This window comes from Felis catus, chromosome E2 (assembly GCF_018350175.1).
Source record: "Felis catus isolate Fca126 chromosome E2, F.catus_Fca126_mat1.0, whole genome shotgun sequence".
In the NCBI taxonomy this organism is placed as follows: Eukaryota; Metazoa; Chordata; class Mammalia; order Carnivora; family Felidae; genus Felis; species Felis catus.
In genome coordinates this window covers 4,616,440-4,630,747 of record NC_058382.1, presented here as the reverse complement: position 1 = coordinate 4,630,747, position 14,308 = coordinate 4,616,440, and the positions used below count along the sequence as shown (strand labels likewise).

At 40.8% G+C, this 14,308-nt stretch overlaps 1 protein-coding gene across 3 annotated transcripts in view; it reads left to right on the top strand.

Moving 5' to 3' along the window:
* Positions 1 to 14,308, top strand: part of LOC101086687 (putative protein ZNF720) — a 257,450-nt gene that overhangs the window by 177,249 nt on the left and 65,893 nt on the right. The gene's annotated exons all lie outside the window — the stretch shown is intronic.

The window sequence follows — 14,308 nt, the reverse complement described above, 5'->3', positions numbered from 1 at the left end:
CCCTCTCTAACCTCTTTTTTTTTCTTCCCCTCCCCCATGGACTTCTGTTAATTTTCTCAGGATCCACATAAGAGTGAAAACATATGGTATCTGTCTTTCTCCGTATGACTTATTTCACATAGCATAACACTCTCCAGTTCCATCCACGTTGCTACAAATGGCCAGATTTCATTCTTTCTCATTGCCACATAGTATTCCATTGTGTATATATACCCCAATTTCTTTATCCATTCATCAGTTGATGGACATTTAGGCTCTTTCCATAATTTGGCTATTGTTGAGAGTGCTGCTATAAACATTGGGGCACAAGTGCCCCTATGAATCAGTACTCCTGTATCCCTTGGGTAAATTCCTAGCAGTGCTATTGCTGGGTCATAGGGTAGGTCTATTTTTAATTTTTTGAGGAACCTCCACACTGTTTTCCAGAGTGGCTGCACCAATTTGCATTCCCACCAACAGTGCAAGAGGGTTCCTGTTTCTCCACATCCTCTCCAGCATCTATAGTCTCCTGATTTGTTCATTTTGGCCACTCTGGCTGGCGTGAGGTGATATCTGAGTGTGGTTTTGATTTGTATTTCCCTGATGAGGAGCGACGTTGAGCATCTTTTCACGTGCCTGTTGGCCATCCGGATGTCTTCTTTAGAGAAGTGTCTATTCATGTTTTCTGTCCATTTCTTCACTGGGTTATTTGTTTTTCGGGTGTGGAGTTTGGTGAGCTCTTTATAGATTTTGGATACTAGCCCTTTGTCTGATTATGTCATTTGCAAATATCTTTTCCCATTCCGTTGGTTGCCTTTTAGTTTTGTTGATTGTTTCCTTTGTGGTGCAGAAGCTTTTTATCTTCATGAGGTCCCAGTAGTTCATTTTTGCTTTTAATTCCCTTGCCTTTGGGGATGTGTTAAGTAAGAAATTGCTCTCTCTTTCTCTCTCTCTCTCTCTCTCTCTCTCTCTCTCTCTCTCTGTCTTTTTCTCAGTTTCCTCAAGTAAGTAATTGCTCTCTCTCTCTCTCTGTCTTTTTCTCAGCTTCCTCTTTTCCCATAATTTTATCTTATAATTCACCTGTTCTCTCCTCTGCCTCTTCAATCTGTGCTATGGCCACCTCCATTTTCTTTTGCACCTCATTTATAGCATTTTTTAAGCTCCTCATGACTATTTCTTAGTCCCTTGATCTCTGTAGCAATAGATTCTCTGCTGTCCTCTTTGCTTTTTTCAAGCCCAGTGATTAATTTTATGACTATTATTCTAAATTCTTGTTCCGTCATAATGCTTAGTGTTTGATCAATTCGTTACCTGTCGCTACTTCCTGGAGTTTCTTTTGAGGGGAATTCTTTCGTGTCATCATTTTGGGTAGTCCGTATGGTAGCTCCAAACTTCAGGGCACTTCCTCTGTGCTGTCCAGAGTAACTTGTGTTGGTGGGCAGGGCCATAATCAGACATGATGTTGTCCCCAGCCCACTGCTGGGGCCACAGTCAGACTGGTGTGTACCTTATCTTCCCCTCTCCCAGGGGTAGGACTCACTGTGGAGTGGTGTGGCCCCTGTCTGGGCTACTTGCACACTGTCAGGCTTGTGGTGCTGCTTTGATGGGATCTGGTGTATTAGCTGGGGTGGATCTGCAAGGTGCACAGGGGCGGGAGGGGCAGGCTTAGCTCACTTTGCCTTGGGTGGTCCCCTGCGGGAGGGGTCCTGAGGCACCGGAGGGAGGCAGGACCCTAGGAGCATGGACCCACACAAGCACAGCATTGGGCGTTTGCACAGTGCAAGCAAGTTCAGTGAGGGGAAGTGGTTCCCTTTGGAATTTTTACTGCGGGATGGGAGAGAGAGATGGCACTTGCCAGTGCCTTTGTTCCCCTGCCGAGCTGAGCTCTGTCTTCTGGGGCTCAACAACACTCCCTTCCGGTGTCCTCTCGCCCTACTGCTCGCCGAGAGCAGAGCTGTTGACTTTTAACATTCCAGATGTTAAGTCCCATTGGCTGTCAGAACTCATGGAGTCCAGCCCCTCTGCTTTTGCAAGCCAGACTTCGGAGGCTCTGCCTTGCCCAGCGGGCTGCCCCTCCCACTGCCCAGGCTCCCTCTTGCCAGTCCGTGTAATGTGCACCGCCTCTCCACCCTTCCTCTCCTCTTCCGTGGGCCTCTTGTCTATGCTTGGCTCTGGAGAGGCCATTCTGCTAGTCTTCTGGTGGCTTTCTGGGTTATTTAGGCAGGTGTGGGTGGAATCTAAGTGATCAGCGGGATGAGGTGAGCCCAGTGCCCTCCTATGTCTCCATCTTCTGTAATATGGTTTAAATTAGGAAGCATTTGCCACCAAGGTGCCTTTCATTTCTGGTTTTATTCTGGGTAAATGTTACACTGTGATATCCATATGAATGTTTGGGTGGATTTTAATAAATATGCCAAGAATGACTTTGGGATTTTGATAGAGATTGCATTAAATGAGTAGAGCACTTTGAGTACTATCGACAACTCAATAATATTAAGTATTCCAGTCCAAGAACATGGATGTGATTCCATTTGTTGTTTCTATTCCTACACAATATTTTATAGTGTAAACTAGGTTTGACTTCTTTCATTATGTCAAATTGTAAGCGTTTTCTATTTGGCGATGCTACTATAAATGTGTTATATCCATATTTTGGGGATTGTTCTTTGTTGTGTAGAAACACAACTACGGTTTATGTTTGTGTTTGTCTTCTCCAAATTTGTAAACGGTGTATGAATTTCATATATAGGGATTGTTCAGAGTGGAAAAAATGGCAGCAGAGTAGCAGGACCCTAGGCTCTTCACATATCATGAACATGACTAGCTAACTGACAAATGATTCCAAAATTCCCAGATGTGTGTCTGAACACTGCCAGAACAAAGTCCCCAACTTAAGGGAGAGAAGAGGCCACATTGAAGACAGTAGAAAGTTTAAAGGCATGGTTTAGGGGGAATAAGATTGCAGTGCTGCACAGGGCAGGGAACCATGGTCAAGGAGAAGGTCATGTGAGACAGAAACACACACGTGAAAGCATAAGGAGAACATTTCCACAGAACCATTGGCTGGAAAAATGAGAAGGGCTGAATTCCATGAGCTCTGGCAGCTAACTGTTCTTAAAGTCTGGAGTTTTAAAGATCATCAGCTTGGCTGGGATAGAGCCTAGAGGGTACTGTTATTTTTCTGGAAAGAAGGCAGGCAAACATCCTGGGATCAATCAATGTTGCAAAACCATCTGAAGAATGCCTGGAGCCCACAGGGTGGGAGATTATTCACTGCACTAGAAGCACTTCCTGGACACACAACATTCACTGAGATATCTGTAGAGGAACTAAAGACCTAGCTGAAGCTCCTTCTCTCCTCTGCCCCTCAGCATAAACACAGAGCAACCTGTAGGAAGTTGCTCATTAGGGACACTGAATGTCTGCCTTCCTTACACTAAGTCCCCACCTCCCTATGCTCTGGTGGGACTGCCCTTCTCTGCCAAGCTTGCTTCATTCTCAGCAAGGTCGGTCCCTGCTACAAGAGACCTGCACAAGTTGCTGCCCACACCACATTTCCTGACCAAACAGTTCTGCAGGGCCTCAGTTCTGGTGAAGTTGATGTCAGGTCTCAATTCACAAGAAGACCACAGCGCATCTAGCTATGACTTACCATGTTCAGGCCAGGGACCCTACACTGTCCATAGCAGTCGAGAAGAGCATCTGCAGGCCACTGGCCTAAATGATCTATGGGAGACTTAACTGTCTTTTCTAACATACAGAGGAAGGCCGAGCCTTAGACAAAATGCCAAGATGGAAGAATTTATCCAAAGTCAAAGAATAAGATATGGCCGTGAAGAGAGACTTAAGTGAGACAGTTATAAGTAACATGCTTGATGGAGAATTGAAGGCAAATTCATAAGGATACTCTCTGGGTTGAAAAAAGAATAGTGAGAACCTTACCAGGGAGCTAAAACAACTAAAAGGAATCAGAGAAGAACAGTGCAATGAATAAGATTGAGGGACACTTGGGTGGGTCATTCAATTAAGCATCCAAATCTTGATTTTGGCTTAGGTCATGAGGTCATGGTTTGGGAGACAGATCCCCAACTTGTTCTCTGCATTGACTGCATGGAGGCTGAGAGGGATTTTCTCTCCCTCTCTCCCTCCCTCTCTTTGCTCTCATTCTCTGTATCTTTCTCAAAAAAAAAAAAAAAACAGGTTTGTTTTTTTTTTCAGTAAAAAAAAAAAAGGACTGGAAACAGGCTTAGCAATGAGCAGCAGGCTAGAAGTAACAGAGGGATGACCATGTCACCTAGAAGAAAAATAATAAAGAAAAATAACGACTCTAAGCAAAAGACAGGAGAAGAATCATGTAACAGTGTTGACTTGGGGAACTCAGAGACACCATCAAATGTTATGATATTTGTATTATGGCAGTCAGAAGAAAAAGAGAAAAGGGGGAAGAATCTTAATTTCAAGAAACAATAGCAGAAATCTTGGTAATCCTGGAAGGAAAGAGACTTCCAGATCCAGGAGTAGCAAAATGGATAAAAACAAAAAACTATATGCTTCCTCTAGGAGACTCATTCAGACATAACTCACCTGCAGACTGACAACAAGGAAATGAAGAAACACATAGCATGCAACGGATGTCAAAAGAAAGTCAGAGTGGCAATATTTCTATCAGACAAACAAGACTTTTTTGTTCTTCTGTTGTGTTTATCCTGCTTGGTGTCATAGTAATGCTGGCCTCACAGTATAGTTTGGAATGTGTTCCTGATCTTCCACGCTTTATAGGATTTTGAAAAGATTACCTTTAGTTATTATTTTTTTAAATGTCAGTTAGAATTGACCATGGAATGCATGTGATCTTGGGCTTTTCTGTGCTGAGATATTTTTGATTCTGAATTCAACTTTCATTCTTCTTTTACCTATAAGAAGATTTCTAAATTTGTAGGTTTAAGGTTCACAATTTAATCTTAGTAACATTTTTAGGAATTAAGTGGATTTTTTTACATGTTCATTTACTTCTGAGAGAAAGAGAGAGAGAGAGAGAGAGAGAGAGAGAGAGAGAGAGAGAGAGAGAGAGAGAGAGCAGGCAGAGAAGGGGCAGAGAAAGAGAGAGACACAGAATCAGAAGCAGGCTCTAGACTCTGAGCTCTGAACACAGTGCCTGACCCATGGGTCAAACTCACTAACCCTGTGATCAGGACCTGAGCTGAAGTTGGATGCCCAACTGACTGAGCCACCCAAGAGCCCCAGAGGATTTCTTTTCTAAGTTACTTGTTAGGATACAATTGTTTATATAGTTGAAGCATTATCAATTTGTTATTTTTCTGGTTAAACTGGGCATTACTTTCAATGTTATGTTATTTTTTATTCTGGTCTCTATTTTATTTAGTTCTGATTTATCTTTCTAAATAAAATAATTTCAGATATCCATTTGTTATTTCTTCTCCTACTAAATTTCAGCTAAGAGTCTTCCTTTTCTCGATCCTTTTGGTGTAATGTTGACTTCGATGTTTTCGTTATTTGAAGCATTTGTTTAAAAAATAAATTTTTAAAATTTAAAACTTTAAAAAATAGGAAAATCAAAAGTAGTGAAAAACTTACCAGAAATAAAACAAGCAATGACCAAAATAATATAAAATAAAAATAAGGATTCTTTAGAGTTTTCTAAAGATCATATCATCTGTGAACAGAGATTTTTTTTTTTTCCTTAGGAGTTTGTAGCCTTCTTTACAGTAGTGTATTCCTTTGATTTGGTAATCTGGCAATGCTGGTACCACAGAGTATTTTCATATTTTCTCTTTTCACTCCTTGGAAATACTTGAAGATATTTAAAGTACTTTCTCATGAACTGTTTGTTTGAATTCTCCAATGAATTCATTGGACATAGGACTTTTCTTTATTTGGAGTTAGTTTGATTTTTTTTTGTTTTTCATTTGTTTTGCATGTTTTTTATTACTCTTTAAGTCTACATAGTTGTCAGCAGTAGTGATTTTTTTTTTCAGGATGGAGTACAGGTGCTTCTACCATTTTTTGAATTCATTCTCCTTTCTTGGTATATATTTTTGGGCATATAAGTATCCTCTATTGCCGTTCATAATTATTTTTATTTCAGTCGTATCAGTTATAATGTGTCTGCTTTCACTTCACTGCTGCCTTTAGTTAGTCTTTTCTCTTTCATTCTGACTTGATTGAAAGGTCTATCAATTTTGTTCATCTTTTCTGAATGCCAACACTTCCTATGGCTGATATGGTCTTAGTTTTACTGTATCCTGTCTTAAGGATTTCAGTTTTATGTTTAAGTTTCCTTTTGTGGTGATTTTGGGCTCATGTGGTACTTTCCTTGATTATTCGAGGTATAGGAAAATGATTTGCATGATAGCATGACAATACTACAGAATTATCTATTAGGCTATATGGTCAGTGTCTTGTGTGCAAGTTTATGTGTCCATGGAGGAATGAAGTCCTGATGATTCATTCTCAAACATTTGGCTGACGTTTTCTGATTGACTCTAAGGTTGCATAATAGAAGTCTTCAGTATATTCATCTGAGAGTAGTAAGTGGGATGATTTTACTTTTCTGTTATTTGATATCTTTCAGCTGTATCTTCACAATGCACCCAGAATTTCCTGCCAAAGCCGTTCTTAGAACCTTCTCTCCAAAAAGTGTCAGTGGGTGAACATAGTACCTATGAGAATTTACACTTAATGATAGACTGGGACAACGATGGGGAGAATGAAGGGCATCAAACATATCATGATGGACATTTCCAAATGGAGACATCTGCCCATGAGAACAATCTCACTGCCCATATGGTGAAGGATATAAAGCATTGTGCAAAACCTCCCCTTGTAAGTTAGCTACTTCTACAAAGCAGTGTGTTTCAGTAACCAAACACTCAAGTCAAAAATTCAAACATAAATATTTGTCGATAGAAAATTTGGAAAATCTGGAAAGTTACCTCATTCAGGTAGAAAATAAGTATTTGAACCAATTTGAAAATAGGATTGGAATGACCTTTCAGTCAACTGTTTCTGAAAACCATAGATTTAAAAATAAAGAAGAAAGTGTTAAGGGGTGTCAATTTGAGGGGCATGTCACAAAGAAAACAACCCTACAAAACTACAAGAGTATTTTCAATTGCTCCTTGCAGTGAATCTGAGAAAACATTTAACCAGGGCTCAAATGTTAACAAATGTCTGCGTACTCATTTGCCAGACAACCATTTTGAATGTAATAGAGGTAAGGAAGTCTTGTCTCAAAGATCTAAATGTATTATACAGAAGAGTACACACATGAGAGAAAATCCTTATAAATATAATGAATGTGGTAAAGATCTCAAGCAGTCCTCTGATGGTGATCATCAGACGATTTGTGAGGAGAAAAACCCATACACATGTTATAAATCTGGAAGTGTGTTTAGTCAGTCACCAAGACTAAATACACATGAGACAATTGGTACTGGAGAGAAAAAGTACACTTGTAAGGACTGTGGCATAGTCTTTCATTGGCAGTCAACACCAACTCAACATCAACAAATGCATGCTGGAAAAAAATCATACAAATGTAAAGAATGTGGTAAAGCCTTTAAGGACTGCTCATCGCTAAATAGACCTGGGCAAATCCATATTAGAGAAAGACTTGATAAATGTCAACAATGTGGCAAGGTCTTTACCAGGCATTCAATTCTAATTCGCCATCTCAGAATTCATACTGGAGAGAAACCTTACCAATGTAAGGAATGTGGCAAGGCCTTTACCCAGCCCTAAATCCTTACTCAACATCACAGAATTCACACTGGAGAGAAACCTGATAATGTAAAAAGAATGTAAGTCAGTGCCTATAAGTGGTGCCCAGACCTTACAGGACATCAGAAGATTCCTATTGGAGAGTAACCATACAAATGTGAAGAATGTGCAAGCTCTCCCTGCAAGTCACATCTTACTCCACATTCTAATTATCACATAGGAGCCAAAGTGTGAAATGCAAAGTGGCCATGCCTTTACCTGGAATTCAATCTGTGCTCGATATCACAAAAGGCACCCTAGATGCAAACCCTAGAAATTTAATGAATGAACAAAGACCCTCACTTTAAATATACACTTTAGGAAACACAAGAGATGCATATAAGAAAGTAACTGGAAAGGTAGATTTACAAAAGTATTTCATTGAACATCAAATGTCAATGTTACAGAATTCAAGTAGAAAGGAGTACATCAGTCACTCTATTCAGACATTGCTTCAAAACACTTAAGGAATAATACAGAGTTAGACACTTGGAAAACATATATGCTATCTGGTTCAAAAGATCTAGGGGATAGGTTTTTGCATAGGTATACTTAATTTCAAAATGTGCTTTTTGTTTTTTTTACATTGACCCTATTTGGGATTCGTAAGTAGCAAGTATTAATGTATTCCTACTCTCAAATCCCTTCGGAATATTCATTTATTCCTAGTGGGTGTGTGAAACCATGTGGCTGACTGTTGCATCAAAGGTATGAGATGCCCTTCTTCATTAGACAGGACCCAGGCATGTCTAATTTTCCACAATGGATAAAGGACAGTATGATGCACAACATCTGAAACAAATCTAAATGGAGATGCTGTTTGTGGTTATACCACTGATATAAGTTGTCCTGAGACAGGTGTTGAGAACACCATTGTCCATTTATTAACTCTAAACACTTCCTGAATATTCGAAAGAAAATGTTTTACGATAAGGTCTTAAAGGCAAAAGAGGTGGCAGTCCAGTGAACTGATAGATCTTTATAACAGCAATAGTTAGAGCACATGAGTTGATGTGGCTGCAATGAAGACATCTTCACAGATGGCAGTCTGAGCCTAGCTAACTCTTCCCCCAAATGGCATAAATTGTACATCCACATCTCTCAACACTTGTCTCCGGTCTGACACTTATGGAAATCACTATTTCCATGTCATTACATCAACCAATGAATGTTTTTTTAGCACTTGTATTCTATATTTTGAACAATGATTTGTTGAGTCGAGTGGATTTGAAATGCATAAATTGGTCTGTGTGAACTTAATATATTTTAATTAATAAAACATAAAGGTTTTTAATGTGTTAACGTGGATGTGTAGTGAATGAATTGTGATCCCCCCCAGCAATGTTAGTCCATCCTCTTGTATTTAAGGTTGTAGGTAACTGATGGAATCTATAACTCATTTCCTAACACAAAGGCATAACATACCCAGTAATCCGTTTTCTCCGCGGCCTTAGGATTTACATAATGTGTCATTATTTTTCCCCTCATTTATCCATTATACCATTTTCTCCTCTTTGTGAATACTGTGATATTATTATGGATATATCATAGATTCTACAGGGTTACTGTTGATGTTTTACCTAAGGTACTCCATTAAACCCTATTTGGCATTCATTTTGCACAGCCAGTACAATGTTTTTAAGTTTATTTATTTATTCTGAAAGACAGAGAGTATAAGCATGGGAGGGGCAATGTAGTAGGGAGGGAATCCCAAGCAGGCTGTGCTGTCAGCCCACAGCGAGACACAGGCTTCAGACCCATTAACTATGGAATCAAGAGCCACATGCTTAACCTACTGAGCCAGCCAAGTGCCCCTAGCCAGGAGTTTTACAGGGCCTTGACTGACACCAGCCCCTCTCACTAGTACATTCCCTAGACAACACCCTACAGACTCACAAGATAATGTAACTTTTGATAAGATGTTTTTAATCTGCCTTTGTGAGCAACCGGGTCTAATTTCTTCCAGTGCTTTCCCCTCTGTGTCCCCTACAGAAGGCACAGAGGTTGCTTAAACCTGTTTTAGCCTGAATGGTGAAATCTGGGCTTAGGGAGGGGCTCTAAAGCATGCCTCCATGACAGCTAAGACAGCTATGTGCCCCTGTCATGGGGGGGGGGGGGTGTTGTTTTGATGTGCATATGAAGCAAACATGGACATATGCTAGTACTGGGTGTGTAATAGATACCCCATAAGTGGGAGAAACAAATTCCAATAGTAGTGATAATGTAGCCCCAGATGAGACATAGAAAATATACAAGGTAGGGGCGCCTGGGTGGCGCAGTCGGTTAAGCGTCCGACTTCAGCCAGGTCACGATCTCGCGGCCCGTGAGTTCGAGCCCCGCGTCGGGCTCTGGGCTGATGGCTCGGAGCCTGGAGCCTGTTTCCGATTCTGTGTCTCCCTCTCTCTCTGCCCCTCCCCCGTTCATGCTCTGTCTCTCTCTGTCCCAAAAATAAATAAACGTTGAAAAAAAAAATTAAAAAAAAAAGAAAATATACAAGGTAAAGAATTAGCACAGTGGATTCTGCGTGTGGAGGAAACACCTGTCTCAGGTTGCACAACTGAGAATGCATATAGAAAAATAATTTCTACTTGTTTTATTTTCCAGTTGTCTCCATATCTCTGGTGCTATGTTTGTTCATTTTTGGTGCCAGATTTGTAGACATCACAAACATTCTTCTGTGCCTGTGTTGTGGTGAGAGTGTCCTCACTAGCTGCTTAGTTGAGATGAGAGAGATGTAAGGCCATGAGTATTCAGACCTGTAGCGCTGGAATGTGGGATGGGAATAGAAGTAAAACATGATGAAGCCATCATCCTCAGAGAGAAAGATAAGACCTATGAAAAGAAAATGTGAAGGACTCTTTCCAATGCAGGGAAGTATCTGCAGGCGGTTCCCTTTAGTTACCCAGGGTCCCAGGCAGCTCTTGCTGGTGTCATTGGATGAATAAGTGTCATGGAGATAAGGAATTGGCAAAAGTGGTGGATTTCTGAAGATTGGGGATGTCCTCCTTTATCTCCATGATTGCACTGAATTCCTTTGTCTTACTGAGGCCCAGAAGCTGTCAGATGACAATGATTACTGGTTTGCCCAGGCCTAGATCAGAGGCAGTGGATGGAGGAGGGGTATTAGATGATGCAAACGTTTTGGGCATAGCTTAAAAATGTCACATGGCAGAGTCGATTTTGGAGATGAAGAAGATTTCTAGATGCTGTAATGGAATCAGCAGGACATGTGCTGTGGTTGTTCAAGCACTAATATCCCAGGATATAACTCCAATGAAAGTGAGATCCAGTGTAGATGGGTGACCTTTCAAGAAAGACAATTCATTGTTGTGAGGGACCTTCCTGTTGTCAGTCAGCCCCATGATGAGTATAGGCCTGTACTCTTGCTCTGTCCATGGCCCAGATTTGTTGGAGCAGCACTTCAACAGTGACAGGCAGTGAGCTTTTCTGATTCCAACAGTCTAGCACAACTGTTCACTGACTAAATGAACAAATATTTGATGTGTATGTGAATGTTAGTAGGCATAAAAAGGTATGAAACCTTGCCATTTTTTAACATTTGTTTATTTTTGAGAGACAGAGAGCATGAGTAGGGGAGGGGGAGAGAGAGAGAGAGAGAGAGAGAGAGAGAGAGAGAGAGAGAGAGAGAGAGAATCTGAAGCAAGTTCCAGGCTCTGAGCTGTTTGCTAGCACAGAGCCCAACACGGGGCTTGAACTCATGAAGTGCAAAACCATGACCCGAGCTGAAGTCGGAAGCTCAACCAACTGAGCCACCCAGGCACCCCTGAAATCTTGCCTTTTGTATGAGTGGGTGGTGTTACAGAGTGTTATGCTAATTGAAAAGAGTCAGAGAAAGACAAATCCTATATGATTTCACTCACATGTGGAAATCAAGAAACAAAACAAGTGAGCAATGGGAAAGAAAAATAACAAAAGGGAGAGGCAGACCAAGAAAAAGACACTTAACTATAGACAGGAAACTGGTGGTTACCAGAGTGGAGATGGGTAGGCAGATGGGTTAAATAAGTGATGGGGAATAATGAGGTCCCTTGTGAGTTGAGACCTGGGTGTTCTATGGAATTGTTAAGTCAGTATATAGTCCACATGAAGCTAATGTTACACTGTATGTTAACTACCTGGAAGTTAAAGAAAAACCTCTGGGAAGTGTTTTGTTGTTTACTGATTGAGGAACCTTTTCCTCGTAGGTTAACTGACTTCAGCAAGTGCACAGAATATAACTTGGTAAACAAATGGAAACATTTATCTCTTCTTCCTACCTGGTTCTTCCAGATCTCAGAAACTCTCGGTGCCTATTCTTATATGTTTATTCCAATACATGTGTTTGCATAATTTCAATAAGTATCTTTTCTCTGTATGACAAGATGCAGTTGGAAACACTGTTAGGTAACCAAGACTTTGACTAGAATGTCATAGCTGAGAAAGACCGAAATCGATTCAGAAATGAGGAGGTGGCTATAAGGATCTCTGATGGACTTCATGTACCCAATCAAGCCCCCTTGGAAGTATGAGCATGATTCCTTGCTTACAGAATCCCTGGAAGCCTTCCCAGGTGAATCAAGAACTTTATTCCCTAATAGATTCAATAGTCTTGGGATGTTTTGGAGACCTCAAGAATACAGAAGTCACCCAAATCTATAAGTGTTGCAGGCAAAACCGATGGCAAGTATTTGGCTTCATTTCTGCCCTTGAGAGGCTATTGAAAGTTTAATGTAGTGACTTCCTATGAAAAATTCCAGGAAAGCTGGTTTTAAAGAATCTATCGGTCAAACCTCTATTGTGGCTGCACTTATATAAATAAGGAGGTCAAGTTTTTTTCTCCAAATACACTGAGTTTGCAATCCAATTACTGTTTACCTGGCTCTACTTGGTAAACTAAGGATGATTGTAGACAAAAATGTTTCAATAACACATCTTTGTAGATTTAGACTTTAATAGTATTCATCATAAATTGTACCAGATCCTGATTTCTTCTTGTGTCCTCCAATGCCTGGCTACAAATGCTAAGAACGTTTTATTAAATCTGTGTTGAATTAGAGAGAGAGAGAGAGAGTTAGGGTGCACAAGTGAGGGAGGGGCAGAGAGAGAGCGAGAGGGAGAATTCCAAGCAGTCTCCCTGCTGTCAGTCAGGGCAAAGCCCAAAGCTGGCTCAATCCCAGCAACTGTGCAGTGATGACCCAAGTCAAAATCAAGATTCGGCGCTTAATGGACTCGGCCACCCATGCACCCGCCACCCCCCTAAAATAACATTTTGATTTTTCTCCTACCTTTCTGTCTTGGAATCGTTTGAGGACAAAACTGCCTTCTGTCCTGAAGCTCTGGAAACTTCATATAAGTACTTGATGGAAAGAAATCGTCATAATAGCTCATGTATAGAGAATCTTTGTGCTGTGGCTGTATGGACCACTGAAAAGATTACCAGAGGCATTCGAACTATAAACCAGGAAGATCCTTCAGGTTGCTCCTACTTGCCCTCACTGTATCTGAAGATGATTCAAGTCTGACATCTAGACGTCTGTGCCTCTGGCTACCCTGAGAAGTCAGAAACTGGCTTAAGAGTTGATGTCATCATGAAGCATAGTTGTCTTCTTTGGTTTTCATAGAAATGCCTCATTGAATAACATTACATGAACCACAGGGCTAACTTTGAAAAGGCACCTGCATCAAGGCCTCCTAAAATGAGTTTGACTAAACACATCTACCGTTAGAACTAAAATGCTGGATCAATGACATGAAACAATGTAGGTCAACTTTTAATATGTGCAGCTTCCAGGGAAGTTTCATATGGGGGAATGGAAGGGATTTAGGACAGCCTTTCCAGTCTCCTCACCCCCAGAATGGCCATTTTGTCATGCAGATACTTTGACATGAAAGTACTTGAGAACCTGCTGGTTCAGGAGAAGCTTTTCCACCTTAACCATGCAGAAGAGTCTAAATTGGGGAGTCTTCCCAGAAAAAGAGTTATTAACAGAGCCAAAGTTATCTCAGTGACCCATCTGTAGGGTAGAACATCTAATTACCAAGTATGTGCTCTTCTGATCTCCCTGTGAAATGCATTGCTTTCCTCTGAAGCCTCAGGCCCCTACCCCTTTTTCCTTAGTTCACCATATTTGGGCCTGATGTTGCTGGCCAGTCTTTGGAATTTCCATGTTTGTGTGGATTTCCTGTACATATGTGTATTAAATTGGATTTTTTCACCTGTTAATCTGTGTCATGTCAATTTGATTTCCCATCCAGCTAGAAGGACCTTTGAGGAGACAAGAATTCTTGTTCTCTGACACGGGGTTTGACTTTAGTGCCTCATTTCCTATCATTTCATTTCACGTATAAAAAGATGCTGGGGCAGTAGAAAGTACTTCCACAGGCGTTGATATTTTTGAGGAAAGTTTTTGTCACTATTTCAGCAGATTCCTTATTTAATACCTGTGTGGATACTATCTTGTCAGTGTTTTCCTTAAAAGATTCTAAGGAGCACTCAAAATATGTATCCGGCTCCATTTGTCTAGCTGATTAGATGGCTCTCTGAAGGTGG